Genomic DNA, 11,309 nt, shown 5'->3' with positions numbered 1-11,309 from the left:
CTCAGCATGATCCCAGTATGATGGCATCATGGAGTCAGTACAAACTCAGTACAATCCCAGTATGATGCCAATAGGATGTCAATAGAAAGCCAGTAAAGTCCCAGTTGCTCCCAGTATGATCCCAGAATGATCCCAGTGTCCATCAGTGCGATCACAGTCTGCCCTGGCATGGCAATATGATCCCAGAATAATGTCAGTACAAACCCAGTACAGTCCCATCATGATCCCAGTACGATCCCAGTATGATGTCAGTACAAACCCAGTATGATCCCAGTATGATATCTGTACAAGCCCAGTACAGTCCCAGTCACTCCCAGTACGATCCCAGTCCAGCCCAGTCCCTGGCAGTGCTGCCACTGCTGGGATCCCCCAGCCCTGTGTGCGTTCCCCCCTGGCGGATGTGCCGAGAGGAGCCCCAAGGGCTGGCAGTGGCCAGGCAGGGTCCCCAGCAAGGCCCAGTTTGGATGTGCAGCCCCCAGTTTGCCCAGTTTGCCTCTCCTTTGGCCCGGGCCGGGTTCCCCCCGCCCGCAGTGGCTGGGAGCAGCCGAGAGCCCCGCGCTGCCCATCCCGACCTGTCCCAGCTCCATCCCCGCTCCTGCTGCGGGCTGCGGGAAAGGGGCACCGAGGGTGTGGCTGCTGGTGGGGGAGGAGGAGGATGGAGGGAAGGGCAGGGATGGAGGGGGAGGAGGACGTGGGGTTAGGGAGGAGGAGCAGGGGGAGGGATGGAAGAGGAGGGATGAAGGCGGAGAGAGAGCAGCGATGAAAGAGGCAAAGGAGGTGGGAATAAGACAGAGAGGGCGGACGAGTGCAGGGGATGGAAGGGGAGAGGAGTGGGAGGAAGAGGAGGGACAAAGGCAGATCGAGGCTGAGCTGGGGTAGGGAACCACGCAGTCGATCCCTGCCTGAATTCGCAGCCCCCACCTGTGGGATCATCATCCCCCCAATCGCGCCGGTGAGCGGGGAGGGGGAGCTCGGCCCGGATATCCTGGGGGGTCCCTGGGTTGGGGTTTTTGGGGGGATGTTTGGAGAATGAAGAAGTCCAAGGCTGAGCAGGAAAGGCCCCTTGGGGGGACATCGGGGGGTGGCGGTGGCGGCTGCCGGCAGAGGCAGCCTGGAGGAGCAGAGCCCTGTGTCCCCCAGGAGCCCAAAGTGGGGAGCCCAGAGAGGGGGGAGCGCCGCCATTGACGGGAGCCTCAAGAGCCTGGAGAGGGGCAGGGGGGACTCCTTGGAGCCGCTGCAGCCCAGAGCAGAGAATGAGGGGAGAAGGGAGCCCGGGAGCCCAAACAGCCCCTGGATCCCGAAATGGGGAGAGTGAAGCAGGGGGAGCTTTTGGCATTGCTGGGACTGCCAGCAGCCTGCACAGGGCAGGCACCGAGGAGAAGGGGGACCCCCAATCCAAGCGTGACCCCCAGCAGCTGGGACAGGGGGAACCCCCGAACACTAAGGGGAGGGGCCAGGGATGGGGAACCCCTGGGAGGCTTTTTCCGGGCTGAATCGTGGTGTTTGGGAGGTTTTTCGGGAGCCCAGAGTGCCAGTGACTTGTAGAGATGGACTTGGGCAGAGGCACTTTCAAACTCACCGTGCTCATCCCTTGTTTTCCCCAAACCAGGATTTCCCATTGCCAGCTCCTGGGAGGCTGCGAGGAAGAGGAAGATGCCCCAGGACAATGAGGCAGGTGAGGAGGAAGTCAGTGTCTCTTGAATGCTTAAAATCAGATGGTTTTGGGAAAGCTGCGAAAGACAAGCCTCAGACACATTAGAACTGATTTGAGCTTTGCAGCAGCCAATAGAAAAATTGTATAAGAAGTAGAAAGTAAGGAGAAATAGAACAATGGTCTGTGCATTAACACTTATCTAGAATAACTCCCTAACCTGCGGAAAAGTATATCTAGCAAGATATTAGGAAGATTCAAGCTTAATAATGGAGCTCTGTGCATTGTTTTTTAAGGCTTACAAGCAGGTATTGTACTTGAAATAAGCAAGCATTGTTTTAACCCTCAATGTGCTTATAGTGCTTGGATGGGACTACTGTCAATATGCTTTTGCTTTGTGTGATTGGCCAAAAACCTTTTAAAGTAAGTTTTAACATGAAGTCCTTTGTCTGCTACCTGGGAAGTGAGCTACTGGCATCTTCCCATGGTCATAACCAAATAATGAGGCAGATGGTTGGAAAATCACACAGCTCAGGACGCATTCCCAGCAGTGCAGTCCTCTTTGTGATTTGCGCACAGCCCCGAACTGGTGATGAGTGCCCCTTTCCCCTCTGTGCTGCTCCATCTCCCAGCCCAGCACGGCCCCGGCTGCAGCTCAGCCCTGGGGGGATCTCCTTGCCCTTGCCTGTGGCACGGAGGCAAATCCCATCCTGTCCTTGTCCTTCCTCCCCCAGAGCAGGAGCTGAGCATGGAGAGCAGGGAGGACAAATGCCCGCGGCAGAACCTGGTGGAAGAGGCCGTTTTGAGCGGCTCCACGGCGCAGGAAGCCAACGGGGAGGAAAAGCCCCGGAGATGCCGCACGAGGAGGGGCTGCAAACGCAGCCGGCGGGGATCTGAGGGGGAAAGAGCCAGCCTGGGCCGGGAAGGCGGCCGGAGATGGAGCCAGAGCTCGGAGCTGGTGCTCCATGAGCAGCTCCATGATGGGGAGAAGCCACACACATGCGTGGAGTGTGGGAAGAGCTTCAGGTGGAACTGCCACCTGATTGTGCACCAGAGGATCCACACTGGGGAGAAGCCCTACGAGTGTGGGGAGTGTGGGAGAAGCTTCAGCATGAGCTCCCACCTTATCAGCCACCAGAGGATCCACACTGGAGAAAGGCCGTACAAGTGTTCCCAGTGTGGGATGTGCTTCAGCCGGAGCTCCATCCTGATCACGCACAAGAGGACCCACACTGGGGAGAGGCCCTACGAGTGTTCCAAGTGTGGGAAGGGGTTTCTGACCAGCTCCGATCTCCTCCGGCACTATCTGAGTCACAGAGAGGAGAGGTCCTTCCAATGCCCCGACTGCGGGAAGGGATTCAAGCACAACTCCACCCTCATCAGGCACCGGTGCATCCACACTGGGGAGAGGCCCTACGAGTGTGATAAATGCAGGAAGAGGTTTCAGAACAGCTCCATTCTCCTCCTGCACTATCGGATTCACACAGAGGAGAGGCCCTTCCGCTGCCCCGACTGCGGGAAGGGATTCAAGCAGAACTCCCACCTCATCACTCACCGGCGCCTCCACACTGGGGAGAGGCCCTACGAGTGTCCCCAGTGTGGGAAGAGCTTCTCCAGGAGCTCTCACTTGACCCAACACCAACGGAGGCACCACTAAGGGAAGCCCTGTGAGTGCCCCGAGTGCGGGCAGAGCTTCGTGCGCTGCTCCAGCTCCATCCCCCACTGGAGGAGGCACTTTGGGCACAGCCCTGGTCACTCACATTCCCTGTGATCCATGTTGGGAACACACCTGGCTGCTTTGCCTTTTGGTTTGGCCTCTGCTTCACCTTCATCCTTTAAGAACACCCAAAACTGGGTTAAATGAAGGAAATTCATTGAATATATCTGACGTTGCATAATTTCTCAGTTGTTTTAGAGGGAATTTAGGATTTGGGGACACGTTCTGTGTGGAGTGCTGCTGTTGCTAAGAGGCAGGAATTTGATGTCACCCTTTTTGTGTTGCTAAGAACTCCTCCCCTGACCCCAACCCCAACTCCACCCTTGGCACGCCCTATAAAAACTCCATGGCCCTTCCTGTGCCCTGTCTTTGGGGGTTAAGAAATGGATTCCCAAAGGATCAGCCCTATTCCTACTGGATTCCAAAGGATCAGCCTCATTCTCCACTGGATTCCTAGAGGACAAAGCTTTTCCCAGTGGATTCCCAGAGGATAAGCCCTTTCCCCACTGGATTCTTAGAGGATTAGCCTTTTTCTGACTAGATTCCAAAAATTTCAGCTTCTCCCACTGGATTCCCTGAGGATAAATATTTGCCCACTGGATTCCCGGAGGATCAGCCTTTTTCACTGGATTCCCAGAGGATTCTGACTGTGTCACTGGGTTTTTTTTGTTTGTACTACTGCATTTGTATTTTTAATTTTTCCTAATAAAGAACTGTTATTTCTACTCCCATATCTTTGCCTGAGAACCCCTTAATTTCAAAATTAATTAATGTAATCATCATCATCATCATCATCAAAGGGAGGGGGTTTACATTTTCTATTTCAGTGGAGACTCCTGAAATAGGGAGACACCCCCAAGGCTGGGCCATGTAAAATAGTTCCTGAAAGATGTAGATTAGTTTATGGATATGGATGAGGGTCTATGAATATGCAACAGGCTGATGTAGTTAAACCAGATTAATTAAGGGGTGTCCCTGAAAATAACTGGGGGGTCTTGGTGGCCATAACAACCTTTGCTTTACGGTCCTTTTCTCCCATTACATCAGCCTGTTACATATTAATAGGCTTTTCGCGTATCCATAAACTACTTTACATATTCCAGGAACAAAATTGGCTTCATCCTGTTTGGGGGTCCCATCCCCCTCCCAGCTCAATTTTGGGGTCCTGCCCCCCTCTTTTCCCTGCTCTCCCTCCCCTTTCCAATCGTTCCCCCAGTCCCCTTCCCCGTGTTTGGTTTTGGGGGCTCCAGGCCCTTCCTGCTCCGTTTTAGGGTCCCGACCCCATTTTGGATTAATTTGGGGTCCCCAGCCCATCGCCAGGATCCCCTTCCCCCCCCCACCAAATTCCGCTCCTGGCAACTGATGAGTCATCAGCGAGACACGCTCTGATTGGCTGGAAATTGCACCCTTCCCCTTCCCCCGCGATCTCTTAATATTTACCGCAGTGAAAGGCCTTAGTGTGTACCGGGCAACTGATGAGTCAGAGTCGGGCCGGGCGCTGATTGGCTGAAAATCGCTGATCGGGGCCAGTGCTCTGAGTTTGTGCCCAGCAAGTGGATCGTCATCAGTGCCGCGCGTTCTGATTGGTCGGGATCTGTTTATGGGTGGGGACCGGAGGAACTGGGGTTTCTTGGAGTTTCTTTGGGTTAATTTAGGGTTTGTTTGGGGTTTATTTGGGGCTATTTATGGACTAATTGGGGTTTCTCTTGGGTTTTGCTTGATTTATTTCTGTTTATTTGGTGTTATTTGGAATTATTTGAGTTTATTTGGAAGTATTTTGGTTTGTTTGGGTTTATTTGGGCTTCTTTGGGATTATTTGGGGTTCTTGGGAGTTATGTTGGTGTACATGGGGTTTTTTTAGGTGTACTGGAAATCATTTGGGGGTCTTTGAGTTTAATTTGGTTGTTTTTGTTTTTTTGGGGTTTTTTTTGTTTTTTTGGGGGGTTATTTGGGGCATTTTCAGGTATTTGGGTTTTTTTGGGTGTTCTTTGGGGCTTATTTCGAGTGTTTTGGGGTTATTTAGGTTATTTGGGGTCATGTGTGGTCAAAAAACCCGGGAATGTTTCTCCTGTAAAAAAACGGGAATTTTTCGTGAAAAATCTGAGAGTTTTTCCCCAAAAAACCGGGAAAGTCCTTTAAAAAATCCCAGACTTTTCCCAGCCAATAGCAGCGCGCCCCACCCCAAACCATCCAATCACCACGCTTCATCTCCCAAACCAACGAATCATGGCGCACCCCACCCCAAACCAACCAATCACCGCGGGTATTCCCTCAGGAACACCGGTCTTACCGTGCGCGGATCCAACCAATCACCGCACGCCTCCCCACCGCCCGCCTCTCGCGCGCCGAATCAACCAATCACCGCAGGTCTCCCCTCAGCTACTCCCGCCTCTCTCGAGCTTAACCAACCAATCACCGCGCGCCTCCCCTCGGCAAAGCCCACCTCCCTCGCCCCTCTCCTGTCAATCACCGCGCCCTCTATCACACCAAGCACTCACTGGGCGTCTCACCTCAGCAACTCCCGCCCTCCCCGCCCCTCCTCAACCAATCGGAGCCGAGCCCAAAGCAGCGCCCCCTGACCACCGGCTGGGTATGGAGCGGGCGCCCCCTCCCCCCGCTCCCCCGAGACCCCCTCAGGGACCCCCGAGAGCCGCCCCGGGCTCGGGCGGGTCCTGCGGGAGGCGCTGGAGAGAGCGGGGGAGGCGCTGGGAGAGGACGGGGGGCTCCGGGAGCTGCTGAGGAGGCGCAGGGACAGGTGAGGGGTCCTGGAGGGGTCGTGAGGGGAATTTGGGGAGGGGTCTTGAGGATGTTTGGGGGGGGATTTGGGGAGGGTCTGGGGGGAACTTGAGGGGGTTTTAGCAGGGTCTGGGGGTGCTGGGGGGGAATCTGGGGAGGGGTCCTCGGGGGGTGTCAAAATCCGTCCTCACGGACGGGTTTCGTGATGGTTCATGGATTTGATCTCAGGGTGCAAAAAGAACCGACACGGTACAAGGGGGTTTGCAATGATAATCGAAACAAATGCACCTTTACTGAATGAGCACAGCAAAATGCGATAGAGGGATTAAGGGAGAGAAAAAGACAGGGGGAAGAGAGAGGGAATAGGGCTGCCAAATGTAGAGACAAAGTCCTTTGGTCCAGTCCAGTCGAGGACCCGCCTGTTGCGTCGGGGAGATCTCGAAGTCTCGCTAACTCAGAGGTTTTTATTATGATAACTCTATTGGAAATTGCGCGGGGGGGGATACAGATACAATAAGGAATAGAAGTAACAGGTAGTCCATGCTCTCAGCAGTAAACGAGAGCCATTGTCTTCTTGGTCCAGCGGTCACAACCTGCAGGCAAACATCTCGCTTTGGCCAGCTTGCCTCCCCCACACACCTGCCCCGGGCTGGGGGTTTCAGTCCCAGTCCTTGGAAGGAGCAGAGGGGCCTTTTCACATGGGGGTTCCATGTCTCAGTCCTTGATGGAGAGGCTCCTTCCATCTCAGTCTGTCTGTCACGGTGGTTGTAAAACAGGTGAGGGTCTTCTGTGGGGGGACCACCTGAAACTCAGGAGAAGTCCAGCCAGGCCGAGAGGTGGGACAGCTCCCAAGGCTGTTGTTGCAAAAAGGGCACGGTGCCCCGTTCTTCTCCTTGGGCTCAGTGTAGCACACAGCAAACAACACCTGTGAGAACAATGGCTTAGCAATGCTCTCAGATCTAGGGCGTTGTTGGCGTGTGACTTTCTCCTTTGGAGCCAGAGATTTAAGACAGGGGTGGTCTTTTCTTAGTGGTCCCCCAATGACGATCCTGAGGCAGACAAGGGAAAATTCGGAACCGACTCTTACACCAATATAAAATTATTTTTTAAATTATATAAATTTAAGTTGTATGGTGTTTTCATAAAATAAAATAACATTTTATTAAAATTAAAAACTATTATTTTAAATTAATTAGCTATGCTTAACAAGGGTTGAGCTCTCCCTCCCTGCTCAGTGCAGGATGTAGGGAGGGGGCAATGCTGACGGGGCCGGGGGGGCTGCAGCTCTGGGGGCATGGAAAAACGGCGAGGTTCTGGTGCTGCTGCTCTTCTTCCTCCTCTTCTTCTTCTTTCCAGTTCCTCCTTCCCTCACCTCCTCCTCATTTCTTATCCTGCCTCCTTCTCCTCCTCTCTCCGGCCTTTCTCCTGATCCTTCCTCTTCCTCTTCCTCTTCCTCCTCCTCCTCCTCCACATCCTCTTCCCGCTCCCCCCGGGCCCAGCCCCCACCCTTTGTCCCCCTCCCTCTTTCCACACCCCTCCCCACCGCCCCCCAATAAACGGCCCCGGGCCCAACTGGGAAGCTTTACTGGGAGCACTGGGAGCAGGCACTGGACGGGGGCAGAGCGCCAGCGGGGCTGGGGGGGACACGGGACCCCCCCAAAATCAGCGGAGCGGGGACGGAGCGGGGGATCCCGGCCGGGCCCGAGCCCACGGGGAGGGGCTGCGGCCGCAGCCGGCTCAGGAGCTCTGTGGGCACAGAAAAGGGGGTGACACCGGGCTGGGGGCCCCGGCGGGAGCGCACACGCTCCGCCACGGCGGGGACGCCACCCCCGGCACCCGCCCTGACCTTCTTGCGCAGGGAGAAGCCGAGCCCCAGCGCCAGGAAGCCCCCGATGCCCGTCAGCATCTTGCTGCGGGCGGCGTCCGGCGGCATCTCTGGGGAGTCCGCAGGGCTCAGCACCCCCAAAACCTCTCACCGACACCCCGAGCCCCTCCCAGCGCCCTCCCTGTGGCCCCCAGCCCAGCCAGGAACCACTGAAACCTCCCCCCGATCCCTTTTTGTCCTGCCCAGGAGCCACCAAAGCCCCTCCCGTCCCTCTCAGCATCCCACAGCCCCCTCCCAGTTGCCCCCAGGACCCCCAAAGCCTCTCGCAGTCCCTTGGCAGCCCCAGCAGGACTCAGCCAGAGCCCTCCCAGGCTGTGCCCAGCACAACCGAGCTCATGGCGAGCCCCGCTTTGCCATCGCCGATCTCCTTCCAGCCCCTCGGCGCTCCCTGCGATCCCTCCCAGTCACACCCAGCGCCCCCAAACTCCCTCCCAGTGCCCACCAGGACCCCCCCAAGCCCATCCCACCCTCCCCAGCATCCCCCAAACCCCTTCCCAGCCCTTGCCCGGCCCCTCTCCCAGTTCCCGCCCAGCTCTCTCCATCTCCCTCCCAGTGGCTCCCAGCACAGCCCAGCGGCTCTGCCAGCGCCCCCAGGGGCTCCCCCGTACCCCAGTGCCGCCTCAGGGGCTGCTCCAGGCTGACGTGCTCCACCTGGCAGCTGTAGCTGAGCCCGCGCCGGGGCGGCGTTTCCAGCAGCACCAGCAGCTGGTAGGTCCAGTCCCCGTTGGGGACCACGTCGGTGGCCACCACGTGCTCCGAGAGCTCCTGCTGGCCCTGGAACCACCTCACCTGGATGGCAGCAGGGTAGAAATCCATCACGGAGCAGAGTAGGCGGCCGGGGCCGGGCTGGGAGCTCGAGGGGGGAACCAGCGAGGTGGACACGCTGGGGGACACTGGGAGAGGGAGAGCGGGGACACACTGGGATCAGCTGGGGGGCACTGGGAGAGAGAGGGGAGGGCTGGGCTGGGCTGGAGAGGGACTGAGAACGGACTGAAATGGACTCGGAGTGACAGGGAATGGATTGGGGAATGTGGTGGGAGGGACTGGGAATGGGCTCGGATGAATTGGGAATGTGCTGGGAGGGAGTGGGAGAGACTGGGAGGGAGTTGGGTGACACAGAGAGATGGGAAGGAATAGGGGAACTGGGAGAGAGGGTGGAGGTCTGAGAGTGAACTGTGAATGAACTGGGAGGAGACTGGGAATTGACTGGGAGAGACTGGGGAGGAACTGGGCATGGTCTTGGAGGGACTGGAATGGCACTGGGAGGGATCTTGGTGGCACTGGGAGGAACTGGGAATGAAGTGCGCGGCACTGGGAGGCCGAGTCCGGCGCGAGGCACTCGGCGCTGCGGGTCTGCCTGGCAACAGATGAGTCATGAAAACGATGCGATCTCATTGGTTGTCAAGCGTCAACTTTACGGGTCGCTGAAATGGACGCGCGGGGGGGCACTGGGAGGGACTGGGAGGATCTGGAGACCTCGGGGGTCGGCACAAGGAGGGCTGAGGGCTCTGGGCCGATGCCCATGGAGATTTTGAGGGGCTCCAGGGTCACTGGCAGGGCAGGCCCCGAGGGGACGCGCTCTGCCTCGCGCTCACCTCGGCGCTCCGTGTGGAACGGGGTAAAATTCTTGTACCAGCACGGGCAGAACCAGTCCACCGCAGTCCGTCTGTCCTCCATGAATACCGCGTTGCTGTTCCAGCGCTTGGCCAACTTCTCCCCATAGGGGGTGAACCCCACAAAGTGCCCCACGTGTCTGTCGAACATTATGAACTGATCCCGGTTTTAGACGGATCTCTGGACGTACCTCACCTTCTCCGTGCCGTTAATGAAGTAACACTCGGACTTTGTCATCCTTTGGAACACCCCTGTGTGTGCAGAACATAGATCGGGGGGTGCCTCTCCAACACCCTCCCCCAGCACCCGCAGAGCTCCGGGGCCACCCCGGATCCCCACTCCGCACCCCCTGTGGCCCTCGGCCGCCATGGGACCCTCCTGCCCGAGCTGCCGCTTCCTCTTTGCCGCCCTTCCCCCATTTCCCCTTCCACATCCTCTCCCCTCCGACCCCCGGCCGCTCCCCAAATCACTTTGGGGTGCCACTTCTCCATTTTCCCACAAATTCCCCAATCCCCAGGCCCCATTGCGATCAGTTTTGAGGTCCCCCCCTCCGCTTTTGCCCGCTTCCCCACCCTCTCCCACCCCTCCCCTCCCGCTCTCCCTTTGGGGGGTCCCCTCCTCCTCCCCCTCCATTCCGGGCTCCCCCCTTCGCCCCCTTTTCCCCATTCTCCCCCCCTGTCCCAGCGCCTCCCGCCCCCCGCTCACCCGAGAGCTCCGCGCCCGCAGCCGGGGGGGCTCCCAGCACCACCAGTGCTACCAGCAGGGCCCCAGCTGCCGCCCCTCGCCCCATGGCCGGGGCCGGGCAGGGAGCAGCAGCCCCAAAGCAGCCGCGCTGCGCTGGGAGCGCCAGTCCGGAGCAGGGCGGGCTCGGCAGCGCCGCGCGCTCTCATTGGCTGCCGCCGCTTCTGGGCAGCGATCGGCCACAGGCTCTGCCCGGCAACCGATGAGGCAATCCAACGCACCGACCGCTCATTGGCTGCACCGCCTCCTGCCTGCGCTGCCATTGGCTGAGGCCTTTCCGGGACGCTGCAGCCCCGGGCTGGGGGTTTTTTGGGGAGGGGGGAACCTTGGGGCGCCGGGCAGGTGGGAGCTCAGGTGAGCCCAGCAATGCGGGCCCAGGTGCGCGGCATCTCAGGGCTGCCCGTGGCGAGCGGTGACGCTGGCCCGATGCCAGGCACCCCCAGAGCCGCTCTGTCCCTGCCCCCCGCAGCCACACAGGGCCAGAAAATGGAACCGAGGGTTCCTGCGTGGGGACAAGGACCGGGAGAGATCCCTCAGCAAATCCCGCACGGGCACAACAGATCCGGCCTGGACACACAGAGGGAATTTATTGCCAACCAAATCATAGCAGCACAAGGAGAAGGGAAAGAAATCTCTCCAACACCTTCCCCCTGCCCAACACGGATCACCCAGAACAGGGGTCACCAGGGCTCTGCCCAACGGGGGTCACTGGGGATCATCCAGCCAGGATCCTCCCATGGGGGATGGAGCTGGAGCAGTGCACGAAGCTCTTCCACCACTCGGGACACTCGCAGGTCCTCTCCCTGGTGTGGAAGTGCTGGTGAGTGACGATCTCTGAATCCCACCTGAAGCTCTTCTGACATTCCGAACACTCCTAGGGCCATTCCCCAGTGTGGATCTTGTGGTGCTTGCTGAGGTCGGATGTCCCACTGAAGCTCTTCCCACATTCCCCACACTCCCAGGGC

The 11,309-nt window shown here is 58.1% G+C and overlaps 1 pseudogene; it reads left to right on the top strand.

Moving 5' to 3' along the window:
* The first annotated feature begins 3,131 nt into the window (after nucleotides 1-3,131).
* Nucleotides 3,132-11,309, top strand: part of LOC128945472 (zinc finger protein 208-like) — a 294,561-nt pseudogene continuing 286,383 nt past the window's right edge.

This window comes from Melozone crissalis, unplaced genomic scaffold (genome assembly GCF_028551555.1).
Source record: "Melozone crissalis strain CALT ecotype California unplaced genomic scaffold, PUWL_Pcris_2 ptg000066l_1, whole genome shotgun sequence".
NCBI lineage: Eukaryota > Metazoa > Chordata > Aves > Passeriformes > Passerellidae > Melozone > Melozone crissalis.
The sequence above is the reverse complement of the archived record's forward strand: the minus strand, read 5'-3'. Positions and strand labels throughout refer to the sequence as shown.